Genomic DNA, 8,203 nt, shown 5'->3' on the forward strand with positions numbered 1-8,203 from the left:
GCCCAGGGCTCTGCTGCAGGACTTCAGCAAGGGCTAAACTGGGCAAGCTGCAGTGAGCTGCAACTGGTTTGAGTGGACTGTGCTGCTGCTGTGGGTTTGCACAAGTCAATCAGAAACTTTCCCAGTTGGTCTCTGTTTTTAAATGCTTGTATCACTTTGACAAGGCACCTTGAGATCAAGGTGTATTTTAGAAATGTTGATCTTTGAAGGTGCGTGACAATTCTGGCTTAATATGGAGCAGAGGAAGGACTACTGATTTAGAAATGACGAAGTGTTGTTCTGCCCCTGCTCTCCCTGGAAAACACCTGACTGCTGTAGTGCATGACTCAGATGCAGAGTGCAGCCATGAGGTCAAAGGGGAGCTTTGTGATTGCATGTGCTGCCTGCTTGCACAGGCCATTTTGTGCTGTTGAACTCCAGGAATGGCATGTGCCACTCCTCCCCGTTTCACCTCAGCCAGCAACGTGGCACTGGTGTGATTCATGCTATGGGTGCCAGCTCACAGCTAACCCACTTGGAGCGCTTCCCAGCAGCACAGTCTTGCTGGATTAAATGATGCCATGTCATCAGCCGGACACTCTCCCCACTCTTCAATTAATTTTCTCTCCCGAACCAATAAAATTATCAAATTTCCTCACATAAACTTTTACTCCACAGAACAGCTGTGCTGACAGAGCACTGAATTCTGCCACAGGTCTTTGGTTTGTGAAGGGTAAACTCTGATTTCACCTCCTCCACTGTGGTTTTTGCTGCACGGGGTGTTCTGGGACAGCTGTGCCACATCAATGCTGGGAACACCCAAAACCCACCGTGGGACACCCTGGGCAGGGGACAGCCAGAGTCTGGCACTCTCCTCCATTTCTTTCATTCTTCTGACTTGGTTGGTTCTGGCCATTTGGGACAGGTGAATTTTAAAATGGAAGAGGAAACAGCAAAAAAATATCCAAATACAAATAGTAAGAGAAAGTCAAGTTATCCAATGTACTTCAAGAGCTTGGCTCTATTATGCATCAGCTTCCTCGTACGATTTACACAACTCAAAAACTTGGGAGGTGCAAAAAAACCACATGTCCTGCTGAGCTTGAAGGCTGGGTTTTTTTCCCCTAAAAAGCACCTATGCAGTGCTTGAAAGGAATGGGACCCCCGTGATCTCCCCAGGAAGGCTTCTCAAAAAACAGTGGGGTGAGCTAAGCAGAGAGGAAGAGGTTGGTGTCTTCCCTGGCTGGCTGAGAGTGCCCTGCAGACTGGAGAGCTGCTGCAAAGGGATCATGTTTTATGGTGGAAAAGGGAGGAGTTTGCTTATGGATAACAACAGAAATGGCTCTGCACAGATTAGGTGCTCTTAAGGAAGACTGTAAATCCCAAGTCTGGAAACCCACATAGTACAGGCAGCCGTCTTAATAGAAACGAGGATTAGAAATTAGCTGAGGTCTTTAGTGATATTTTTAGAAGGTTGCTCCTGACAGGTTAGGCTGCTGAGAACCAGAGGAAAGTGCCAAACCCTGTATTACTTGGGAAAGGATCACACAGTGCAGTGTGTGATTAGAGGCTGGCTAGCTTAGCGACAAAGGGGATAGGTGGGTTAGGGCTGATTCGGGAGGAATTAGCAAGGGAAATTGCTTGAGAAGCAGAATTTGATTAGGGGCAGCCAACATGGATTTGTGAAAGGAAAGCTATGTGTAACTAACTTGCTGGAGTCTGGGGGAGGCACCATTCCCTGGCAGCCTGTGGAGTGTTAGATTTATATAACTGATCTGCAAAGGGAAGGCCTGGCCCCTTTGCCACCAGAATGGTGACACTGGGTGGGATGGATGGCCATCACCTCCCTCCCTTGCATCTGCACAGACTCTCTGCCTCCTCTTTCCCCATCCATCCTTTCTGCAAGGCCAAGACAGCCAGGTCTATCTGCCTCCTCTCTACCTTGTGTGCCCCAAACTCCTCCCAAAACCATCCAGGGGACACAGATGAGCCCCCTGTCCCTGGTGTCCCCAAGGCCACCTCGTTGCCTGCAGTCCTCCTGCACCAGCATCCTGCTTGTTGCTCCAGCTGCAGAGCCACTGTTGTGGCATTAACATTTGGGTGACTCCAGCTCTCATTTGCCTTTTCCAGGTCTTTAAACTCCAATCCCAATGTCCTGCTTTTCAGCTCATAATTTCGTACCAGGCTCTTAAAACTGGATTTTATTTTTATTGCAATGACCCTGTGGTGCTGCCAGATCCCTCTGTGGAGGAGACATGACATCTCCATTACACAGCTCAGATAAGTGTCTTAAAGAGACCACACACAAAGGAACCTAATGGTACCTATTTTTATTAGGTTTATTACAGGATGGGAAGGAAAGCAGTCCGATCTCCCCACAGGATACTCCGTTAACAGCAGCAGACAGAGAGCAGAGATCTGTGGAGGCGGATCAGTTTTCCAAGAATATTAGCTACTGCTGCTCTAAAATTAGAGTCTAGGGAGAGCAGACAGGTTGACATAATTGAAAGGGCTGTCTTATGGGATGACATAGTTAAACGAGTCCATGATCAGCTTTAGAGTGACAGCTCAGCGACTTCTTCTAATCCTCAAAGGAGCACCGAGTTGCGAGGCTGTGATTTAACTAGTCCTGGATCTTATCTTGTGATGATGTCAATATTATTAAGAACCCACTTCTAAAGAGATGCCTCCAAAATCACTGTACATGAACCGAGTGGCGTTACAGGCACGATTCTCCTGCAGCTTCACCCTGCAAAGCCCGTGGTTGGTACAAACACTCCCCTGCCGCCCTTCTTACATACCTGATTCTGTCCCCGTGGGCTGGGCTACAGGGGCAGGCCCAGAAACAGGATTAAGAACCTCATTTCAGGATGGAGCTGAAAAATGTCCTTCAGCCGCCCATTTTATTCAACATAATTTAATAGCAAACACAAACTAACAAAGTTAGAGGTGAAATATAATAGCAGGAACCCCATAAAAAGTAACCTAATCTGTAAGATAAATAGACAACACTTTAGCCTGGGGAGATAGCAAATAAAAGAGAAATATGAGCAGAGCCATTCTCAATACATAACTAACTTTAAAGTGAAATAATGAAGATGAGTTCTCCAACTTTTAATGCCCTAAGATTCTTCTCCACAATAAAAATAAAAAAAAATATTTTTAACGTTTTCCTCATACATTGTATGTCCCCAGCAAAATGTCCTGGATCATTCCCACACAAGGAGGCGTCCATGAGAAAGGGAAATGATGTGGAGAAACCCTACTGCAATTCCTGATGGAGCAGGAGACACCAGGGATGGAGCTTTTCATGCTGGTGGAGCCTCTTAGTTGCCTTTGGTGGCCACCTCCCCCTGCTTTGTTTCAAGTGCACAACTCAGAGCACCCACTGCCTTCATGGTGGCATTAGTCTGACGTTTATTATTTTAAGGGGTTTTAGCCTTTTTTTTTTTTTTTGTCAGTGCCTACTTTAACTTCAAAGGCTGTGATTTTCCTACTGCATTTAGGCACCTAAATCCCACTGAGTTTCAAGTGTATATCAACCCTTAGGCTCCTTGGAAAATCCTTGCTAAATGCCTAAGGGCTCATCGGCAGCCCTCGTTCTGCTGCTGGATTTACACAGATGCCATTGTACCAGCAGGAGCTCGCTTCTTCAGTAGAACAGTCTCTTGTTTAAAAGCCTCTTCCTAAATTATGAAATAAACTAGGAAGGACCACCTCTGATGGCTAATTTTTAGTGATATATGACTGTAAAGAATGTTATATTATCTCCTTGGGTTATACCAAAAAAACCCTTGGCTTTGTCAGCTGAACTTCAGAGACAAAATGCTCCTGGTTCCAGTTCTTGGTCCTCTGGGGAAAATCTCATATTTGGTGTTTTAGACCAAATCTACCATATCACTGACTGATACCACTATGTCTCCAACACCCTTTTAGAACACCCAGGAAGGATCTGTACAGGAGGAACAAAAAAATCAGCGGAATTAATCCATTTGTTTTGTTGTTTGGAAATGCCCCAGCCCAAAAGGAGAGGGCACAGAGAGCAGTCAAGCTGGCAGTGGGATGGGCACAGAGTGTACCTCTGAAAAGCGTGTCTCAAAGGGTAGGAATCATTGCAACAGCCTTTCTAAAAGCAGAGGGAAAATAAATCCCTTACCAGGTGATTTCTGGTCACTGATCAAACTCTAACATCCTATCAGAAAAAGGTTTGGGATCTCCATGGCAAATTTCCTGGAATAACTATTGTCTTTTTGTTGTGTCCATACTGCAAACAGCATGACAGAACCCAGTCCAGCACTACTGAGCCCCAAATTTCCAAGGCACTACCATGATGGCATCAATTAACAAGGGAAGTTAGACCCCAAATACTCCTTACTCATTACATTGCTGGTTCTGAATTAAAGTGTTTCACTAAAAACCAATAATATATTCCCTAAGTATTTCAGCTGATGATGATTTAGAAACAGTGCCAAGCCTCAGCATTGTCTTTAATATTCTCATTTTTATCTAAATGAAGCCATCTTTCTTCTTGTTTTGTAGCAAAAAACGTAAGAACAAAACCTAAAATCTCATAAGTGGGGTTTGGTTTATGGTGTCAGCACAGGAGGGACCAATCCCATTTTTGGTACAGGTGAGTGTGTCTTCTGCAGGTCAGCAGGGGGATTCTGGCAAAGCTTGGGAGGCAAAAGGAAAAGGGCAGATCCAGGGGGGCATAGCAGGACAGGGGAGAAGCACCCCTTAGATGATGAATCCCATAGTGGGCAGATAACCCTTAAGAAATCATCTCCAAAAGTGATGACTGATTTGGGTCATACCCACTCTGCAGATGGTACTGGGACTCAGGGATAGGACAGGAATTTTGCCTTTCCTGTTTTCCCCCACCCATCCATCCCAACCACCCATTTACTGGTGGCCTTCAGCAGCCCACGGTGCAGCCATCACCTCGGAGGCACCAGCAGCCCTGGGAGGTGGTGGTGATGATGATGCTGATGTCCATCCCACAAGGACAGGGACGTGTGACACTCGGAGCCGAGTGCCACGAGGTGGCACCATGTCCCTGCTAACCTGCACAGCGAGGTCACCTCTGCGGCCACGCAGCTGCTGCAGGACCCTGCTCACCTGGCTGGCCCCTGGAATCCTCCCGCTGAGATTTTGGGTTTAAATCATTGGCTGCCCTCCCTTCTGTGAGACGCAGCTGAGGAAGGAGGTGGGACCCTGTCCCACGGAACAGGGGTGAGAGCACTCACCTGTGAGAGCCCCCTGCATCTCCTGAGGAGATTTGGTCCCCCAGCAGTGCAGACACAAGGTTTGCAGAGTTGTGGTGCCATCTCCCAGTGGCTACAGCTCTCCTCAGGGGGGTCCTGGGCTCCTGTCCCTGCTGGCACAGTCGTTTGTTGGCTCAGGAAGAGATGTCGGTGTCACAATGATGCTTGTGCCTGGATGGTGTGTCTGACCTGGTGGTGTGCAGGGACCTGCAGGCAGGAGAGCTCATTTCTCACACAGAGCTTGGTCATCAAATCATAGAATTCTTTGGGTTGGCAAAGACCTTTAAGCTAAATCAGTGAAAAAGGGAAAGCTGTGCACCAGTATCTTTTCCTTGAAATATCAAATATTTAGTATTATTATGACATGCTAGGAGGGATTCAGGTGAGCCTATATCCCTGAGGAACTTTAAACTCCATACCTTGGCACATTCAGATCACCTCCATCTTAGAAGCACCAGGGCAGCCCCAAACTCAAGGAACTTGCCCAGCACCTGGTTAGTGCCTGGTTAGGCTCCTGAGCTCCTAAATGCTGAGTTTCCTCAGTCTAACCCAGTTCTTGGGGTCTTTCAGCAAAGCCCTGTAGCTTAATGCCCTGTTCTTCTCCTGGGGTTCACCCCCAGGACCTTTCTGTCCCCACCACGCTGCCCTGAGCTCTGCTGACACAAACCTAATGCTGGCATCTGTGGGACTGACTGCTCAGGTGCTCCACAGAAAACAAGCTGACTGCTGCACCAAGTCTTCTTCAGTGCAGGAAACACAAGTGCAAGCTATAGGGATATAGTAAATGAAAATTCCCCAATGGAGGAGGGGTTTTGCACTTGCTGAGGGATCTCCAACAGCTCCTTCTGCTCTTGCTTAAGAGTGTGGAGCAACCAGCCAAAAACCGTGTGCTTCTTTCAGAAGAGGAAGCAGAGGGAGCAGCTCAAAGGGAGCTCTCCTGCCTGGGTTTGCTGTCCCTGGCAGTGTGCTCAGAACAGTAATAGAGTGCCTGGAAATACCTACATTATTCCTGACACAATGCTTTGTGGCTGAACAATACATTTGCCAATTCAATTTATTCAAACAAGTTCCTTGGGAAGACAGCAAAGCAAATCCAGGTGGCAATTACTGAATTCAGACTCTGCCCTGAACTAGGGGAAACAAAGGGGCAAGACACGAGAGAAATAGCAAATTCTGCTGGAAATCCCACAACAGCTGAATCCTAAGAGCTTTTAATCATGTGCTTTCTGGTATTCAGCTGAAAAACCCCTGTGTCATTGGGCAAGGAGACAGAGCAGCATTGCAATTGCTCTGCTGTAGCACTTAGCACTCTGGAATGTCTTCGCTATGAAAATTAAATGCTGGTTTGCTTTCTTTTGAAAGCACAGCGGTACTTGGGCTCCACGGCCCATCACAGTGACATGTAATTGAAGAATAAGTGCATTCAGGAGCTCCCAAGACTGACAGTGCTGCCAGTCCCGCTGTGTTGCACACTGTCAGGCAGGGTGGAGGCTGCCTACAAGCTTAGATGAACCATCAAACCAGTTCAGAGCTTGGTTAAACAACTTCAGCTGTGTGCTGAGCCTCATCACATCCCAGTTTCCCTTTCCCAGAATATCAGCAGAGTCATGAGCCCATAGCCCAAGACTAGTCCCTGTGTCCAGGCTATAGCTCCAAGAACAGCCTCCTGCATGGCTGGAGGGAGATAAAAACCTGCCAGGAGCCTCCCCTTTGGCTCTAGGTGTGCAAGAAGGAAACTTCTGTTGCAGATGCACAGCTATGGAATATTTCCTCTTACCAGACCCTGCAAACCACACAACCTCAGCTTCCCATACCCCACTCACAATCAGGGGTCTCCCCATCCCACTCCATCCCTCACAGCCAGCTCCAGGGCAGCTGTAGCCGCTCTCCCAAGAAAGCAGTTACACCAGGGATGAATTTGGCCCCAGATGTAGAATTAGGTTAAGCCAAAAGGTGGCAGCATCTTATTCAGTATCGATTTTGCATGAATATTTCTTCTATTAGCCATTTTTCTTTCTAATCATAGAATGTAAGTTTGTAAATTACAGAGGTGGAGAGTAAATGTATTGCAACCTCTGGCAAATTGATATTTTTGCAGCAGCAGTAAACTTTTTCTGATGACAGATAATTGAAGGGAGCAAGCATCAGATAAAATTCATAAAGATTTGGACCTACTGGAACAAGACAAATGATATTTAATGTTCAGAGTTATAAAGTAATTACCTTGGGCTCCAATATAATAAATATAGACACAGTAAATGGAGTTTGGCTGACCAGGTGCCTTGGAGGAAGCACTGTGCAGGGCCTTGTGGCAGCAGGGGGGATGGAGAGGTGACAACTCCCTCAGCACAGAGGAGTGCCTCAGGCTGGTGTCTCCCCCAGAAATGCCCTTTCTCAGGGGAAGAAGGAAGGAGCTGCCTCCCATGCCCGCAGCAGAGCCCTGCATGCCCAACCCCTGATGCTGGGTGCACAGGGAAGCATCATCACCCACAGCCCTTCTGCATTCCCAAAGGCAAAGAAGCCTTTGGAGACACAGCTTCATCCATACCTCTCAGGAGAATCCTGGTGCGGGTTCTCCAGAAAATCCACAGCCTCTTGTTCTCCCACTCCAGCCAGCAGACACTGGTCTCTTCAGCTGGCAGCTAAAAAAGAGGAGGGTGACCTTCTGCCTGAGGTGGTCACTGCCTTTACCAGGGGATGCTGAGCCTGGGGTGATGGACAGCCCAGCCAGAGCCTGATGTCCTTTCCATGCAACAGCAGCACACCTCAGAGGGACATCACAGAGAGACTGCAGCATCCTAAACCAGAAGATACTGGCCCTTACCCAGCTGCAACTCCATGTCCACCAGCTGGGAAAGACCAGGAGAGCCTTCTTTTATAGTGAAGAACCACCTTGTCTTCCCTTTTGTAGCCCTGCCTCAATCAGGCCTGTGATGGACCCTTCACCTGGCAGGGTATTT

This window comes from Poecile atricapillus, chromosome 14 (assembly GCF_030490865.1).
Source record: "Poecile atricapillus isolate bPoeAtr1 chromosome 14, bPoeAtr1.hap1, whole genome shotgun sequence".
NCBI lineage: Eukaryota > Metazoa > Chordata > Aves > Passeriformes > Paridae > Poecile > Poecile atricapillus.